The sequence below is a fragment of the Acipenser ruthenus genome, chromosome 2 (assembly GCF_902713425.1).
Source record: "Acipenser ruthenus chromosome 2, fAciRut3.2 maternal haplotype, whole genome shotgun sequence".
Taxonomy (NCBI): Eukaryota; Metazoa; Chordata; class Actinopteri; order Acipenseriformes; family Acipenseridae; genus Acipenser; species Acipenser ruthenus.
The window spans coordinates 75798650-75818560 of record NC_081190.1 but is presented as its reverse complement, the minus strand read 5'-3'; the positions used below and the strand labels follow the sequence as shown (position 1 = coordinate 75818560).

Here is a 19911-nt window from a genome sequence, read left to right as displayed (position 1 = left end):
ACGATCCAGCCTCTTACCTCAGGGACCTGTAAATCAAATCCAGCTCAGACATGAAACCACATTCAAACCAGAGATGAAGTTCCAGAAATGAACTTGGAAAGTAGGATATTTAATAAAAAAAGGTTTACAGTTTCTGCAGGCAGGAATTGAATTAACTGAGTGCCAGGCAGTAGGAAGCCACCAAGTATTAATCAAGTTCACTAGATGGTTTAATTGAATTCCTGGGCATTTCTGTCCATATGAGGTTTAAAGTCAAACAAATAACAAAGTTTACAACAGTTCTGCTTTTGTTTCCAGTACAGGGCAAAATAAGAATAACAAGTTAGTTTTATGTCACAATGAGCAAGACTGGAGATCTGACAGGCTTTGATATATGGCTGATTATTGGCATTCGGTTGTGCTTCCATATCTAAGGTTTATATATTTAATACAGGTGTTTCACAAGGTTCCACGTTAAAGGACCATTCTGGAGAACAGACTTCATTGCAGAGTTCCACCCCTAACGTTCCTGGAGAAATAATGCCGGTAACCACTGAGGAATTTTTACAGTGCCTTGCATAAGTATTCACCCCCCTTGGACTTTTCCACATTTTGTAGTGTTACAACCTGGAATTAAAATGGATTTAATTGGGATTTTTTACCATTTGATTTACACAACATACTTAACACTTTGAAGGTGCAAAATATTTTTTATTGTGACACAAAAGTTAATTAAACAAAAAAAAAGTCATTTGTTGGTTGCATAAGTATTCACCCCCCTGAGTCAATATTTGGTAGAAGCACCTTTGGCAGCAATTACAGCTGTGAGTCTTTTTGGGTAAGTCTCTACCAGCTTTGCACATCTGGATCCTGCAATATTTGCCCATTCTTCTTGGCAAAATTGCTCAAGCTCTGTCAAGTTGGATGGGGACCGTTGGTGAACAGCAATTTTCAAGTCTTGCCACAGATTCTTAATCGGATTGAGGTCTGGGCTTTGACTGGGCCATTCTAAGACATTCAGGTTCTTGTTTTTAAACCACTCCAGTGAAGCTTTGGCTGTGTGTTTAGGGTCATTGTCCTGCTGGAAGGTGAACCTCCGCCCCAGTCCCAGGTCTCTTGCAGACTGAAACAGGTTTTCCTCTAGAATTTCCCTGTATTTGGCTCCATCCATCTTGCCCTCAATCCTGACCAGTTTCCCAGTCCCTGTCGATGAAAAGCATCCCCATAACATGATGCTGCCACCACCATGCTTCACCGTGGGGATGGTGTTCTCAGGGTGATGAGCAGTGTTGGCTTTGCGCCACACATAACGTTTTGCGCTAAGGCCAAAAAGTTCAATTTTGGTCTCATCAGACCAGAGAACCTTTTTCCACATGTTTGCTGTGTCTCCTACATGCCTTTTGTCAAAATCCAAATGGGATTTGATATGGTTTTTTTTCAGCAATGGCTTTCTTCTCACCACTCTTCCATAAAGCCCAGCTTTGTGGAGCGTCCGGGTTATAGTTGCCCCATGTTTCTCCCATCTCAGCTGTGGATCTCTCCAGCTCCTTCAGAGTTACCATTGGCCTCTTGGTTGCTTCTCTGACTAATGCCCTCCTTACCTGGACACTGAGTTTTGGTGGATGGCCTTCTCTAGGCAGAGTCACGGTTGTGCCATATTCTTTCCATTTTTTAATAATGGATTTAACGGTGCTCCAGGGGATGTTCAAAGTTTGGGATATTTTTTCATAACCCAACCCTGATTGGTGCTTCTCCAGAACTTTATCCCAGACTTGTTTTGATAGCTCCTTGGTCTTCAAGATGCTGTTTGTTTAGATATGCTCTCTAACAAACTCTGGGGCCTTCCAGAAACAGGTGTATTTAATCTGAGATCATGTGACACTTTAATTGCACACAGGTGGACTCCATTCAACTAATTATGTGACTTCTGAAGGCAATTGGTTGCACCAGAGCTTATTTAGGGGTGTCACAGCAAAGGGGGTGAATACTTATGAAATCAAGACTTTTCAGTTTTTTATTTGTAAATAATTTTGAAAAATATGTAGATTTGTTTCCCCACTTCGACATTATGGACTATTTTGTGTAGATCAGTGACAAAAAAATCCTAATCCTAATTAAATCCATTTTAATTCCAGGTTGTAACACTACAAAATGTGGAAAAGTCCAAGGGGGGGTGAATACTTATGCAAGGCACTGTACATATCTTCCCTTAACAGTTTAGCTGGACCCCTGCAGAGACGGAGTCACTTCAAATCTTACTATGTGTTTAAGTGGTGTATGTATTAATTTTCAAACAGTGATTCTGATTTCAGACATTTTTACAATGTATGGCACATTACCTGGTGTACTGGTGTACTACGTTGACAGGACGAAAAGTTGGAGGCAGTCCAAACAAATTTTTTCCTGCTATGGGGCTAAATCCCATGGTCAATCCCTGTCTAAGCAGCGGCTATCAGCAGAGTTCAGTGACCTATGAAGTAAACTATGGCAATGCTCTGCCATGGCCTAAGCAATGGTCCAGATCTAAATCTCCATAGAAACCAGGGAACATACTTTTAGTTTTGTTTATCAGATAACCATACACATGGAAAATGCATTTAAATTGGAAAAATGCATTAAAACTCAATATTTCAGTAACTGTACAAGCACTGCCCCCTGCATGTGTACTCTACAAGGGCCACTGTACTACTATTAACTTCATGAATAGAGTTGTAGATGGGCCAAAAATGCATCAGTAACTATATGGACCAAAGGCCTAATATTGAGGTTTTGGTATATACTGTACTTTACAAAGGCAGATTATTTGTGTTCATGTATTGCTTTTGAATTCTGTCATAACCTGAACAGGTTAATCTTTCTTTAGTATTGTCTGATGGTTGTTGTTGCGCTCTTTTACAAAGTGACACATAGGTTTTAATAAGCTGAGTTCTCAAATTAGATCAATCAGCTATTAAAGTGACTGTGGAGGAGTGCCCAATCCTCCAGATAGAGTCACTGCATGGCTGAAAATAATCATAATATATGAATTACCATTAAAAGAAAATTGCAAGATTTTAAGTATATGATTCCAGTGCTTCAAAAAAATGATAGGTCCAGTTAAACACAATATTGTGTGTCTCTGAGGAGATTTTTAGAGATCCAGATAGTCTTGTATTAGTGCTACCTAGTCTGGGCTCAGGCTGGTGTGTGCATTTTTGTATTGTGTATAGTATATATTATTTTGTACAGTGCCTGTTGCTTTCTCCACTGTTTTTCTTTTCTAGGTGAACTACGTGAGTTGCTGATTTTTTTTTTTCAGCTAGCAGCATTTTCTGGAAACAGATTGCGTTTGCTGACTCACACTTCTGTACGGACACTCTGGTGCTCAGCTGGCTGGCTAAACCGACCGATCCATTGGCAGGAGCCTTCCGATCGGAGCGCTTGTCTGTGTTCATGCCGCAGTGGTGGGCAGCTTTTAGCACCACGCTGTGAAGGCTTTTTAGCTCAGGCCATCAAGCGGGCACACACAGGCTCTTTTGCGGTACCCCTGTTGTTGCCAGTGGTCTGTGCGGCTGCTTCCCGCCCTGCCTGATACCACCGCGGTTGCCTGTGCACCGCACCGAGCCGGCTGCACCAGCAGCTCCGGCCCGTGCATTGGTTACCAGTACCCGGACCGTGCACTGCACTGAGCCGCGGCCGCACCGGCCAGTGCATTGTTCACTGGTCATGTTCCTGTACCGTACTGGTTCACGGCAGCCTCGGTACCCCACCGAGCCACAGCCACACCAGCACCAACCGGTACCACACCGGCACATGCATTTGTTACCGTGCACCATACCAGTCCATGCATCACCTGTGTACTGCACTTAGTAGCGGTAGACCCAGGTCTAGTGCATTGCACCTTGTCCTGTGACAGTACTCTGTCTGCCTGTCATTGCAGCTGTACTATCAGCTTGCACTGATAGATGTAGGTACTATATATAAAAAAAAATAAAAAAAAATACTGCATTACCACTGAGCCAGTGCAGTACAAACGTCCCACCAGAGGACCAGCATACACTTTGTTTGTCCTGCCTGGGGATTGAACATGTGTCTCAAGCCATGAAGGATCACTCTTTTTGCGAGTTCTGCTCTGCCCTCGCGAGATGCTCGGTTGAGAGGCAGCAGACGCACCTGATAGAGGAGCCCTCAAACTCTCTCACCCCGGCTCAAAGATAGCACTCTCCCTCTGTGGAGCAGAGAGGCTCACCACACCCTGCACACGCCTCTGCTTCGCGCAGGCGTCGCTCCAAGGGTACAAACTCCTCTTTGTCCTCGTCCTCTTCCTCTCCACCCCCGTGCAAGAGAAAGAAGGTGAAGCCTTCTCAGGCCCCACCCTCTGAAGGTTTCAAAGAGCAGATGAACAGAATGTGGCAAGTGATCTCTGCGCAGCAGTCTTTGTTGACTAGCCTGTTAGATAAGCACACTGCTCCCCTTGCCTCTGATTCCACTGATGGAACAGCAGGTTGAGGACGTAACTGTGTGGCAGCAGGACGACTCTGTCTCTTGCAGCCTCAGAGGAGCCTATTGAAGACATGGAGCAGGAACTGGAACTCAGGCCTCAGACTGAGGACACTGAGTCGGAAAATTTTTCAGTTCCCCTTCCCTTTTCTGGGGAAATCACAGCACTGTTAAAGCATGCCACCGTAGCGCTACAGGTGCACTGAGCAGAGCAAGCCCAGCAGATCCATATTTGATCACCCTCGCCTCCGGCTATGCAGACCTCTGGTCCGCCTGTCCACCCAGACTTTCTGCATGAGGTCCAGTCCTCGTAGGGTCACCCTGCGACGGACCCGGCTGTTTCGCGGTCAACTGACCTATTGTACAAGGTACACGAGGCGGAGAAGCTTGGTCTTGGCCACTTCCCCCCCGGTAGAGCCGTCGATCATCGCTTTAGTTCAGGCTCCACATTTGCTAACCCTGGCTAAGGATGTGTCCTGCCCAAATAAGCAATGCAAGGTCACTGAGACCATGCTCAAAAAGGCTTATTCGGCAGAGGCCCTCGCCACACGCATGGGTAGCATTACTAGCACCCTTGTGGCATACTAGGCTACACTGCGGTCCAAATTTAATGGACAGGCACTAGGCAGAGGCCTTGCAGCGTTGATCTCCGCTCGAAGGCAGTTGTAGCTATCCCAGGCACGGGTCCCAGACTGAGACAAAGCTTCCCTCCTTGATGCTCCTGTCACTCCAGGCCATACTTTTGGCCTGGCAGTGGACAAGCTCTTGAAGAGGTCGCAGCAGGTCAGAGAGTCCACCAAGGAGCGCCACAAGTCTGCAGACCTGCACCTCAATGGTGACCCGTGCCGCAGTGGCGTCCCAGACCCCAGCAGCCCCCTATGGTGCAGCCGGCTGCCAGAGGCGCTCCATACAACAGGGGACATCGCCTCCAGTATTGCCGGCCTTTGCAGGCTCAGAGGGCACAGGCGAAAACCTGTTGTGGCTCAGCAGCCCTGAGGGTTTACTGCCACAGGCCCAGGGCTCCTTCTGTCAGAACCACCTGGCACATTGGCAATGACATCTGGGTGCTCAGCTCGATTTAGCTCGGCTACCGGCTCCAGTTCAAACAAGGCCCCACCCCTTTGCGGGAGTGGTCGTGACCATGGTCACAAACCCTCACGACGCCCTGGTGGTGTCCCAGGAGGTGACGACCCTGTTAGTGAGGTGGGCTATCCAAGTAGTAGACACCCTCGAATTGGAGTCTGGTTTTTACTCTCGGTACAATGGCGGTCTCCAACACATTCTCGATCTCAGACAGCTCAATCTGTTCCTGAGGCACAGAAAGTTCAAGATGCTGTGTGCACAGTCAGGACAGGCAACTGGTTCACCACAGTGACGCCTACTTCCATGTCCCCATACTACCAGGCCACAGAAAGTACCTGCGCTTCTCCTTCCAGGCAAAAGCGTACGAGTTCTGTGTGCTACCACTCAGCCTCTCACTAGCTCCTTGCATGGATGCTATACTGGCCCCTCTGAGACCCAGAGTGTTAAATTATCTGGACGACTGGCTAATTTGCACCAACTCTCCAATACAGGCAGCAGCTCACGTGGATCTAGTTATCGAGCATTTAGGCAAGCTCAGTTTGGCTTATGTAAATCACCAAGGCGGCCTGTGGTCACCCCGCCTCCTTCAAGTAGCCAGCAAACTACTGTTTTGTGCACACGACAACATTCTATCTCTCAGAGCAGTTAATCTGCCGAGAGCTATGAATGGGGCAATGGACCTTCCCTGTGCATGGGAATGAAGACTTCACTCCGACGTGGTGAACATGATTTGGGACAGATTTTGGAATTGGCTCATTGTCCCCTCTGGTTCTCCATTCAGGAGAGTGAGGCTTCGTTATGTGTAGACGCAATGGCCCACAAGTGGCAGAGGGCTCTACTGTACTCCTTCCCACGATAGCAGTGCTACTGATATGCCTTGAGAAGATCAGGTGAGACCGGGCCAGGGTGCTCTTAGTAGCCCCGTTCTGGCCCAGGAGGACTTGGTTTTTGACGCTGTCGCAATTACTGTACGACCTCCCCTGGCAACTGCCTCTCCGCTGCGACCTGCTCAGTCAGGCGCGAAAGACCCTGTGGCACCCTGACCCATCGAGCCTACAGCTCTGGGTCTGGCCCGTGAACGGCTGCATTTTAGCCAGCTAGGGCTGTCTGAGAGTTATTTCAACTCTTCAGAATGCCAGGGCCGCTTCTACGCGAGCCCAGTACGGGTATAAGTGGGCTTTGTTCCAGACCTGGTGTCTGATGCGACACATCAACCCCACTACATGTCCCATGCTGGTCATTCTGCAGTTCTTGCAAGACCTCTTCGATGAGGGGAAATCACCCTCGAAATTGAAGGTGTACTTGGCAGCAATTTCTACTTGCTGTTGTAAATCGACTCGGTCTCCACAGGTGCTCACTTCTTGGCGGGGCAGTTTTTGAAAGGGGATTGGAGGCTGAGCCCGCCCCTTAAGGACAAGGTTCCTTAGTGGCAGCTTAACATAGTGCTCGAGGCACTCATGAAGGCGCCCTTTGAGCCCCTGCATTCAGCTGAGCTAAAGCATCTGTCTTTTAAGACAGCATTTTTGCTTACCATCACCTCCGCCAAGCACATGAGTGAGATGCAAGCCTTTACTGTGGCGAAAGCTTGTCTGTTTTACACGGAGTCTAGGACCAAGGTCATGCTCTGCACGAACCCTGCTTTCTTGCCCAAATGTATTTCTACCTTTCTATGCTTTCCATCCCCCTCCTTTTCAGTCGGATAGGGAGCGTAAGCTCAATGCGCTTTGCCCTGTTAGGGCATTAGCATATTATGTTGACAGAACTAAAAGTTGGAGGCAATCTGAACAGCTGTTCATCTGCTGTGGAGCTAAGGCCCACAGTAAAGCCCTGTCTAAGCAGAGGCTGTCCGGTTGGATTGCAGAGATTGCTTATAAACAAGCCAACTTGCCCCTCCTGTGAAGGTCACTGGTCATTCCACATGAAATTTGTCTACCTGTTGGTTGTTGTTATAGGGTGCATCTGTCACTGACATTTGCAATGTTGCAGTATGGGCCACTTCCCATACTTTCACAAGTTTTTACAGAGTAAATGCACTGGATCCTCAAAACCCTGGCTTTGGAACAAAAGTGCTAACAGCGGCTTCTGTGTCGATACCGGAAGCACCTGCAGAGAATTGAATCCTGCTATGTAAAAAATAAAAAATAAAATAATAATCTATATTATGGCAGCCTTACTGTTTGACCCTCTCAGATTTAAGTCGTTCTGCAAGTGATGCACTTTGTGACGGCTTGGATATAATTACCTGTTATGTAATGGATACATTTCGTACTTGAAAGGGAACGTTAGGTTATTATCATAACCCAGGTTCCCCGAAATAGAAATGTATCCATTACAATCTTCGGTTGATGCATACGTTACACGCAGCAGGCTGAAGAAGAAAAAAATTGACTGCCGCTGTTCAACTGTCTTCATGGAGTTGAGTGCTTTCCAGGAGGGGCGGAGTCTGGAGTGATGACGGTGCCTGTCACTGCGTGACAGCTTTGGTAGGTCTCAGAATTTTCCGGTAAACAGTTAACCCATTATGTAATAGATACATTTCTATTTCAGGGAACCAGGGTTATGATAATAACCTAACATTGTGCATAATGCCTCCCAGCTGAGATATGTCCTACCTGAAAAAAACAAAAACAAACATATTCTCTTATACTCTTCTGAATGGAGCCATGTACACACCTGGAAAAACATCAGTGGTACATACTGTAACTTAAAGCATACAAACATTTTAGATTGGCAAAAGAAAATGTAACTGTATAAGCGTCAATGGCTTTTAACATCTGCTCAGTTGGAAAGAAGAAGCAGGCATCTGTCTATTCAACAAACTGAAGAGGCTTCCACTTGAACTGACCTGAGAAAGCATAATTTCTGAATCTGTAAATCAAACAGTGTTTTGCTTTTTTATTTCCCCATTCCTCAGATTTGAAACCCTGCTTTATTTTCTGGCTTGTAAAGGGACTTTATAGGATGTACACTCTTTTTGTAAGATTGGTATATTTTGTTTCTGTACATATTGCATTGCGATTCCCATTGTATATTGGCCAGTCAAAGACATTAGAAAAATACCTGCAAGGTGTTAAATTGTTCTATATGGGATAAGGGAGCAATTATCAATTACTACAGTCTGTAATTACCTCTGCTGCTAAGTCTGTTCTCCAGAATGACCTTTATCTCTGGTGAAACTGTTCCTTGTGTAACATCAGTAATTTGTGTCTTGGATGGGGAAGCATCTTCAGTCAGATTTGCCATCTTGCCCATCGTCACTTAGCATCCATAGCTCCAAACACTCAATTATAAATTGTAAAGAAAAACTAAGTGAAGTATACAAAGTTTATTGGAAGTTATTTTTATTTATTTATTTATGTATTTATTTATTTTAAATATAAGGTGCACCATTTTCCTTTGTGGGCCTAATTGCCCATGTAATATATTTCTTGAAAAGCTTAATAAATCACTTAGCTTTCTGTAATATGCGGGTTCACTCATCTTCATTCCAGAAGGAGAGCTATGAACAGAGTTGTTACCTTTGGTCCCTGTGATGGTGATTTTCTTAACGAACAGGACTTTATAATTCTCCTCCCACGGTAATCATAAGATGACAGACTCTGGCCAAATCAAAACTAAGTGTACTGTCTAAGATCCTGTTAGTTTTTTCCTTTTTCCTATTTTTAAGATTAGTTTTTACTTGTTTAACAAGGTTCTTCATCTTCATAAGTCAATGTTTTAAATTTGTGGTTTAACCTTTTGATTGCCTCACAAATAGAATGTTGGTGCTTCTGTTGTGCCACGGTATATATATATATATATATACAGTGCTCTCTCGCTATAACTCAGGTCTCAGGGGACACACAATATGACCGTTTTAACCGAAGACCGTTATAAATGGGGGAGGGGGTGGGGGGCGCTGCGGGACACATAACAACACACATCTGACTAAAATACAAAATATAATAACTCCCTCTCTATAATGCACATATAGTGAAGCAAAAATGTAACTTTCCATGAATTAACCATGCATAAAGCACCATGTAATCAATGCTATATTTTTTACAAAAAAAAAAAAAGGTAAACTATACATAGCCTTTTAAACTATAAATAGCCTGGTAAACGGCAGTCGGGAGTTCAGTTTGAAGCTACAGACAAGCAAACGAAGTGCAAGAGGAGAGTGGGTCGGGAGAGGGGAAGACAGGAAGAGGGAATGAGCTCGTCCCAGGTTCGGCTGCCGGAGCGAGGCTGAAGCGAAGCTGAAGTGTCTCATCTCCCAGAGAAAGCTGCAGCTCCCCTCGCAGCAGAAAAATAAATGCATTAGGAAAGAACCACATAATAGGCCTAATATTTAGTTATAAAATGAATGCTGAATAAGATGTCTATGTTATAAAGTGCCAGCACAGCTTTTCTTCAGTTCACATACTGTATCAAAAGGGAGAAACAGAAACGGAAGTTAGACTAAGAAGTTGTTTACAGTTTGAACAACATCGGTACTGTATTTACTATACAAATATTGCATGAATCACTAGTATAGGTAATTGGGGGACATGCTGTAGGAGCATTCTATCCGGGGTGCGTTATAACTGAGAGTTTTATAGCGAGGGAGCACTGTATATATACACACAGTAAGAAAGGAGAATTGTAAAATTAATTTATAAGGGTTATACTTACTGCCATCAATGGTTTCCGATGAAGACTGTAAAAAGCATCCTGAGATGTAGCTTTGCAATCTCATTCACATTTTTTTTCTCTGATTTTCTGATTTATTTATGTTTACTTTTTGAGACATATTGTCATATTGGCACATAGGAGAGGCAGTAATAAGACATGATCTCTCACCAAAAGGGAAGACCAGGTTATACTGTATGTTAAACAGATTTGTAAGAGGCATTTTACCTTTGAGTGCCACCCATAATTGTAACACCCATCAATAGAAAGTGTGAGCTATATACAGTGGTTTGCAGAAGTATTCACCCCCTACCAATAATGTCACATTTTATTGAATTACAAATAATGTGTGCACAGTTTGTCAAACTAACTTTTTTTATTGAAAGCTGTAGTTGGTAAACTGAACACTGTTATATGAGGAGGAGGTTAAATGTCAGCAAAACTTGCAAAGAAAATGTACAAAATTAAATTTACTGGTTGCATAAGTATTCAGCCGCTTAAGTTAGTACTTGGTAGAAGTACCTTTTGCAAAAATTACTGCTATGAGTCTTTTTTGATAGGTCTCTACTAGCGTTGCACTGTAGGATGGTGAAATTTTTGCCCATTCTTCACAGGAAAATTGCTCCAGCTCTGATAAGTTTGTTGGGGATCGTCGATGGACTGTAATCTTCAAGTCTTGCCATAAATTTTCGATTGGATTCAGGTCAGGACTTTGCAGGGGGGTGAATACTTCTGCAAACCACTGTAGATAACACTTGCTCTTTAAACTTTGTTCTAAGTATTTATATTATTCGGGTTTGTTGCATTAAGTACAAGCTTTTTCTGGCCAAAATGGAATCATATTAAATAGTGCACCAAAGTGAAAAATAGCTTGGCATACAAAGCATTAATTAGAGTTCCAAGTAGTTGCAGGAACATGCCTGTTTGGCACATTGAGTGATGTCGTGGCAATTGGGTTTCAAGGGGGGAGAAACTTGTTTCCCTATAACCAGCAACTTCTGATGGATGTAAAAATAAAATTACTCTTTTCTGATGAATTAAACTCTGAATGAATGTGACTTTGTTTCTCTTACAGTTTTACCTATATAGATGAAAAAGATAACCCAATGACCCAATGAATTACATTTCATTGTAAAATGTAACATGATTATGGAGCATTACAGTTTTGTGGTTCTAGTTGTATAGTTTTGTAATGTGAGTGCTGCAGTAGTTTGCATAACACCTGAAAACATGATTCTCTTTGGGGTGATCGTAGCTATTGCTTACCTTGTCTGTTTCTCAGTTCCTTCTGATTCTGAAACAAGAAAAAAACTCTGAGTAGACTAGAAATGATGGATGTCGAGATTACTTGTATGCTGATTGCTCCCCAATGTGTGATTTATTCTTGGTCCCTTTTTCTTACTAGACACTTTTTTCACCTTGTAGAATTACCATATGTTTCACCAACAGAAGTGCTCGAAACAGAGGCATGGGCCAAACGTCTTGTTCATCTCTGGCAAAATAAAAAGCATAATATTTATGCAGAGAGGGAATACAATACTACTGCTGCAAAAACTGAGCCTTACTGTGCTATCTGCACACTATTTGTGCCTTACTACCAGGTACGGAGTGTGTTTTATATAGAAAAACAAACCTGGATCAGATTATCCAAAGAAACAAACTGGAAGAAGATATTAATGTTATGAGGACAGGCATGAATTTTAGTCCCAGACAATATGCTAAGAGCAGTTTATTAACAATGAGTGCAGATAACTGACTATTTGAGTCTCAGTATGTCTTTTAAACCATTCAAGTTGTGTAATATAAACACCACTTAGACTACATACACACAGGCAAAATGTGGTTGTGAGTTCAACTTTTGCTCTTAATATGGTTTGTATACACACACAGTTCCATTACAAAGGGCAGCGACAACCGCACTAGTTAATCCTTTTCAGAGTGCAGTTATTAATTCAGTTCGGTTAGTTAATGCGCACTAACTGTGTGTGTGTGTGTGTGTTACAACCGCACTAACACAACCGCAGTTGGTGCTCAGTGGATGTCATTGTTTATCAGGCTGATGAGCCAAGTTGATTTTGTAATATTGATGAATAGTAAATTCATGACAATAGTAAATAGTGCATACATATAATACACTTTTTATTTAATCAAAGTACAGTTGTGTAATATTTTATTGTAAGAAAAAAATGTAATTTGGGTTTTGCAACTTACGTAAAACAATATGGGACAGTTTGTATCCCTAAACGCCACAGTGCGACCACAACTCGTTTTTCCACCAATACCGAACGTCTCATCTGTGTGTTTTGGCACTCCAGGGAATGTCTCCAGGGTGACTCCAAGGTTCTTAGCTGAGGAGGAGGGAGAGAGTGTGGTAGATTCCAGAGGAATGGAGGTACAGATCAGAGGAGGGGGAGGAGGAGGAGGAGGGAAAGAAAAGGAGGTCAGATTTAGAGAGGTTGAGTTTGAGGTGATGCGAGTGCATCCAGGAGGAGATAGCAGACAGACAGGTAGAGATACGGGAGGGGATGGTGGAGTCAGAGGTGGGGAAGGAGAGGAAAATCTGAGCATCATCAGCATAGAAATGGTATGAGAAACCATAGGATGCGATGAGGGGAACCAGGGAGCGGGTGTAGAGAGAGAACAGGACCCAAGACTGACTCTTGGGGGACTCCTGTTGAGAGACGGTGAGGTGTGGAGGTTGCTCCACGCCAGGTTACCTGGTAAGTGCGGTTGGAGAGGTAGGAGGGGAACCAGGCCAGAGCAGTGCCAGAGATTCCCAGGTCAGCGAGAGAGGATAGTAGAATAGAGTGATCGACAGTGTCAAAGGCAGCAGAGAGGTTGAGGAGAATTAGGACAGAGGAGAGAGATGCAGCTCGGGCAGAGTTTAGTGAGTTGGTGACAGACAGGAGGGCGGTTTCAGTGGAGTGAGCAGAGCGGAAGTCAGATTGGAGAGGGTCGAGCTGAGAGTGGTTGGACAGGAAAGCAGAGAGCTGGCAGTGTACAGCCCGCTCGAGGGTTTTGGAGAGGAAGGGTAGGAGGGAGACAGGACGGTAGCTCTAGAGGGTGCACAATTCCGGTCCTGGAGGGCCGGTGTCCCTCCTGGCTTTTGTTCCAACCTTGCCCTAAATTACTTAATTGGACTAATTATTACAAATTATTGGTCTAATTAAGTAATTTAGAACACAGTTGGAACAAAAGCCAGGAGGGATCCGGCCCTCCAGGACCGGAATTGTGCACCCCTGCTCTAGAGGGAGATGGGGTCGAGGGTAGGTTTTTTGAGGAGGGGAGTGATAGAGGCTTGTTTGAAGGCAGAGGGAAAGAGACCAGAAAGGAGAGAGGTGTTGAGAAGGGAGGAGATGAAGGGAAGTAGAGCAGGAGCAGCAGCTTGAAAGAGGTGAGTGGAGAGGGGGTCCAGGGCACACGTGTGAGTGCGAGGGGAGAGACAGTTAGAGGGGGGGAGAGGCAGAGGAATGAGGTTAGAGGGGTTGGAGGAGCAGCGATGGAGAGAGGGCAGAGGACGAGAGCAAAAGGACAGAACAGGGATGTAAGAGACAGTCATAGCAGGACAGGCTATGTGGGAGGCACAGTGGGAGTTGGGGGGGGAGAGTACAGACCTGACTAGTAGATGACGTCTTCCAGAGCGCTGCTAGGTTCGGATCTTTTCCAACAGCCTCACCGCGCAGACCTCTCCTCACTAGACTCCCGGCTCTTTTGTTGTGAGGCTCTTCGGTTGGCGGGCACACAAAAAGCCTGCCTGACTAATATAACAACTAGGTGGAAAAAAACAAAACTGTGTGGAAACCAATCAAATAGCAAATCAACCTCTATTCAATTTAACCACACTCACCTGGTACTAATCACACACTACCTCACCTAGTTGAAACACCACTGTACAATGTTACTTAATGTAGTTAATTTTAAATTACTTGTAGCAGAAACACTTACCTAATAAAAATAATAATAATAATAATAATAATTCAAAAAATGCTTTCCACATGGTGCCTTGTGCGCAGTAGGATATTTGAAATTGGGTATGAAGGACTTGATAATAAAAGTGGGCCATACCATGCCAAGCGATCAGATTGTAGAACAGACTGTAGTTGACCCATGGGATTTAGCTGAAAGAAATTCACAGTATATGCCCAGTATGTAACTGCTGCACATCATCTAATAGGGAAACCTGTTGAACCTGTCCAGATTGGGGACTCAGTTTTGTACCCACAATCTTCCAATATAGCAGAAGACTGCTTTTAAATATAAAATTACAGCCAAATCCCTGTCCACCTTCATCTTGTTTAACGGCCAAATGACTAAACAAATCTTATGCCCTTGATATTTGCAGCAAAACGACAAGCATGAAGAAAGCAGAGTAGTTATGGAGTCAGTTGCTGTCTCAGTGCAGGCCATAAAGGGCATCAAGACCAAACCCCTCATTCCAGAGGTTTGTTTCTCAATACAGAGAGAACAGCGAACCCTGCCCTCCCAGCTCCCTCCAGGAGGAAAATGGATCAAGTGTGCTCATCTCCTGGAGGAGATGCCTTGTACAGCTGCATGCAAGTAAGTGTTGGTTACCATTAAATAGACATAGTTTAGTGCTAGGACTTGAGGCCTAGAGATATATGTCAATAAGTGTGTTTAATGGGTTAATTATGTCAAAAAGGCAAGGCCAAAACTTTTACTATAGGTCCCAATAAAAGGAATATCTGTAGTAAGTCCCATAACAGTTGGATGCATGGTTCTCAGAATGTTGATGTGTGCACGCTTACTGCTTCCCCTGCTGAGGGGAAGTAAGCAAAAGCCCTGACAGTGATCATTAGTTTTTTTTTGTTTTTTTTAACTAAAGCCAAGTATGACTCAGACACTGGCTGCAGAATGTTCATTGTATCTTGGATCTGAAATCATTTAGTGGTTACATTTTTCCATAAACCACTGCTCCCCATGGTGCATCCTCTTCATAACTGCACATTTCCTTGGCAAATTGAAATGCCTGTACCTCACTTCCACTAATTTCCCAGTATTTCTTTGGACAGGTTTTTTGTTGCTTTAGTTGCTGAGAGCCCCAGAGTTCGTGGTTTAAGTGATGTTCGAAAAACAGAACATTTGTGTCCTTGTAAATGACATCAATAAAATGGAGTATTATACTTTATACCACCACAACGATCTACCCGTAGAACTTTATGGTTCACTACAGTGGCCCAAAATATTTGGTTTTGATAATTAACAACAGAACAAATCAGACAAATCAAGCATTGTATCCATGAGGTTGGAGGTTTGCTCCCTAAGCCAAGATTGAAATGAAAACACATTTGTCTTTATTTATTTACAAAACATATTTTGCAAGAATGGTCAATGGAGATGAATCATAACATTACACTGTAAATGCCTCGACAAGCTCCAAGATGGAAACATTATGTACTTTTGTATTTTTTTTTGTTAATCTTGACCACAGAAATAACATGTATAGAACAGATAAATGTGAGCCAGCATTAAAATATGTATGCTAGTAATTGCTTATCACTGCTATTGCAGTTTAATTAAAATTAGACTGTCTAGGTATACAATAGATTTTCATGTACATTTTACAACTCTGAATTTGTGTACAAAATATTTTCAAAGTTTACTCCTGTACTTAAGAAACTTCCTTATTTTCAGTTAACAGCGTCTGTTTCCAGAAAAAAAAGATAAAGGTGCTGGTCTATTGTTGATCTAAAAACTGGCAGGTATTGTTATATTATTTAGAGATGTCAATGAACGGGTTAACGATGAATCAGCTGCAGAATTATTATGGAGTCATAGGGCAGCTATATGAAGAGAACAGTCTATAGCACCGATTGTATTGGGGAACCCAGCATTTGAATGAAAATCTACTGTTCTTCCCTGTAAGGAAATAGAATGTACCAAGGATAGAGGGAAATGATGGCATCCAAAACCCAAGACATCAATGTACTAAGAGGCTTGTGAAATGCCAGTTATGTCTCTGATCTGTCTTTAAAAGCTACCAGTGGCCAAAAAGCCAATAGTAGACAGAACTTGTATATGTCCAGGAATAGGATGTCTGCGCTTGGTTGGTCTGTGCAACCTAGGACCCAACGTCTCGCACAGTTCCATTAGGACTGCTTTTGAAAAGTTTTGCACTGATGTTACAAACATATATATTTTTATATTTCAAATTTCTAGGCTGCTACGGTGTCGTCCCTCAGGAAATTCAGAGTAACTGGTCCTGCAATCGTTGTGTGATTGCGCCTGGACAGCAGTAAGTAGCAGTTTTCATTAGTTCTGAACAAGATTCAGCCTTCATCCCCATCATCCTCCACTAAATACAGAAGGAACACCTTGGGGTATATTCAATTAATATAATTAGTGCTGGATCTAAATACCTTATAAATGGCCCAAGGTTATAGAAAATCAGTTCAATCTCTTGTATATTTATGAAAAAAACCCTTGTCTATCTAGATCCCCTGTTTTAGTTTTCAAATTCATGATACATTTAGACATTAACTTTTTTAAAAAGTGGTCGTCCCCATTACAGGTAGCCATCAGATGCTGTTATAGACATGCCCATCCATGTATCATTTTAATTTTGGGCTGAAGTATAAGGCTGCAGAAGGCTGAACGAGTTAATGTATTTACTGTGATTTACATATTTAGATCAAAGTGCATTGGTGAATATAGCTGTATCCCCACCTGAGATGCAAGGTTGGGGGGATTATCATTTTTATCAATTTAAATTAATTATAAAATGAAAAAAATGGCTATCCTCAGGCAGTATTAACAATTAAAAAATATTAACCTTGCATGACATTATTAAGTGGTATTTGTCTTTGTAGTAAGGAATGTCGGAATTGTAAACTTTGTAGATTAGGTACTAAATATTTAATTAGGGGGTCTGAGTTCCATTGATATGCATCGCCTTTTTATTTTTTTGTTATTGGAGATACATTTGGAATTAAAATGACCTCTTAATTGATTTTTAAAAGCCTTAATTTGCACCCCTGGTAAGGCCTTGTCATGCTTGAAAGTATGTCCCTTTGGTGACTGTCAGAACAATTTGTATGATATTTGAAGTGTTCCACCTTTTAAAATTAGAGTTTGCTCTCTTGTAAAAATAAAGACTATTCCAAGAACAATTCAGAAATTCAAATGTTCCAGAACAATGTTTTACCGTTTATAGTGTAAACAAGAGAACATCCTGTGACTTAAAACATTCACATTGCTTAATATCACAGCCTCAGGTCTGCTTTATATTGCTTTTTAACAAAGCTATAATTAGTATTTCTGGGGGCATTAATCAACTGAAGCATTGTTCCTGGCGCAAATTATCAATTTCACTATTGATAGTCTCTATTTTCTCATCTGAGTAGAACAATAATACCACATACTTATATGTCGGCAATAATCATTAAATCTTAACACTAATTAATTATTTAAACATTAAAACAAACAAACAAAAAAGTTAATTTACTTCAGGAGCAAACCATACTTATTTAATGACTCATTATGTGTAAATATACAAATAAAATATAAAGTCAATCACAGTTATGTTAAACGAAATAGTATGCAGGAGGCAGCAATGGCAACTAGTGAGAAATTTGTAAAAGCCATAGCATGTTCTATAATGCTTTTAATGTTAGAAAACTACAGTAATAAATGAAAATGATCTGTGATTTAGATTTTGTCAGTTTCTTTTCTATTAAAACTAAAAAAATAATAAAAAAACAGGCAAGTTGTAGTTTTGATTTTTGTATTCTTTATTATTATTAATACTATTATTTGTTTATTTAGCAGACGCCTTTATCCAAGGTGACTTACAGAGACTAGGGTGTGTGAAATATGCATCAGCTGCAGAGTCACTTACAACTACGTCTCACCCGAAAGACGGAGCACAAGTAGGTTAAGTGACTTGCTCAGGGTCACACAATAAGTCAGTGGCTGAGGTGGGATTTGAACCGGGAACCTCCTGCTTACAAGCCCGTTTCTTTAACCACTGGGCCACACAGCCTCCTGCAGTACTCCCTCAGTACCAATACAATCAAGATGGCCTTCAATGATAATAATGAAAAATGCTAAATAAACAACTTTACTATCAACACTGTTACCTGCTCTTGAACTGCCCTGATATAAAATCGTACTGTGTTTTCTATTTGCTCTTATTAGGACTATAGTCATTGTATTTTGTATCTTGATCTTAATAGTACTGTAATATGTATTTTTTTGTATACAACTGTAAGTCAGCCTGGGTAAGGGTGTCTGCTAAGAAATAAATTAATTAATTAATTAATAAATAATAATAATAATAATAATAATATGTAGATAAGTTCCAGAATGCTTTTTGTATAGTTTGAAAACTCCACACTCCACCACTCTTAAGAACAACACAGCCAACTTGTGTCTGGAATTCAGTTTATTCTTATGAAGTAACAAATGGTGTGAAAATATTTCATCAGGCATGCTGGAGAAATCTGTTTGAAGCAGCAGCATGTCTGCAATATTCCAGGTTTTCAATCCTGATAGTATTCTTGCATTTCAGCACAACCCATCATGTTGCTGGCTTCACTGAAGCTGAATCGAAACAAATGGCTCTGTAAAGGCAAAAATGGTCTTTGAGCTGTGTTGTATTGGCATGTGTTTAATTAATGTTTTGTAAATGGGTCTGTTTTTTTTCAGTTTGTCAGCATTAATGTGATGCAGTCTACTGCAAGTAATACATAAACAACCCGAGTGACAGCTTTGTGATTTGTAGCTTTTGCAATTTCAGTGGCAGTGACACTCCAATAATGGGTAAGTGTTTTACTCAAATAAATGGCAGTATGACTTGCTTAATATAATGTGCTTACTTCATGTTTATTCAGGAGTGCTGTCTCTGCAATTTGAGAGGTGGAGCACTGAAGCAAACTACTGACAACAAGTAAGCATACCTGTCAACTCTTGCGGGTTTCTCGTATTTCTTAAGTTTTACAGCCATAAGGTGAAAGTCTTAAGGGCAAAACGAAACCTTACAGTCAGGGAAAAACATGCAGGGCACATGCGCAATGCTTCCTCTTTCCTACTGATTGCTTCCTCCAAAAAAGGCTGAAGCAATTAGCAAAAATGTCATCACCAACAAAACCTTTTTCCTTGGTCCGCAAGCTCCAAACATAATTCAGAAAGAGCATGCTTCTTGACACTAACTGCATTCTTGAAACGCATAATCAATTGTGATGATCCTTGCTTCAAGCTGAAAGTAACCCCAGCAATTCTTGAAACAGCCAAGAAAACTACAAGTGACTACAACAAAGCTCATGTTTAACCCCTCAACCATGATACAGTGGACTTCAGCTTGACTCAAGTTCATTATGGACGATGGTTATAATGTTGTAATGGGAAAGATGTTAATAATGTTATAATGCTATATTATATTACATTATGTTATAATGTTAAATATGTTAATAATAATGAACACAGCAAATGATGAAAAAGCTGTTTTCAATTAATAAACTGAGAGAAGTTTTGTATTTTTTCTTTCATATTTTTTGATACCATTACTTTCGAGTCAGAGCCGAGTTTCTTAAGATTTGGAAGCATTCCTTAAGGGTTTGAAAGCTCTGGTATACAAGTTGGGCTCAAAAAGGGTTGACAGGTATGAGTAAGGCCTGTTTTTATCAGAGAATCAGAGAATAAATCAGTATCGGAGAATAATAGATTTAAGTTAAATATCATATCTGAAAAGGCCTGATAACTCAC

The 19911-nt window shown here is 41.9% G+C and overlaps 1 protein-coding gene across 1 annotated transcript in view; it reads left to right on the top strand.

The window, feature by feature from the left end:
• The window catches only part of LOC131701725 (uncharacterized), a 98286-nt gene extending 79153 nt beyond the window's left edge, over nt 1–19133 (top strand). The window contains exons 6-8 of the mRNA XM_059001412.1: nt 14534–14748; nt 16369–16444; nt 19041–19133. The gene's annotated coding sequence lies outside the window, so the exon portion shown is untranslated. The remainder of the gene's footprint in view (nt 1–14533; nt 14749–16368; nt 16445–19040) is intronic.
• Nucleotides 19134–19911: the final 778 nt, after the last annotated feature.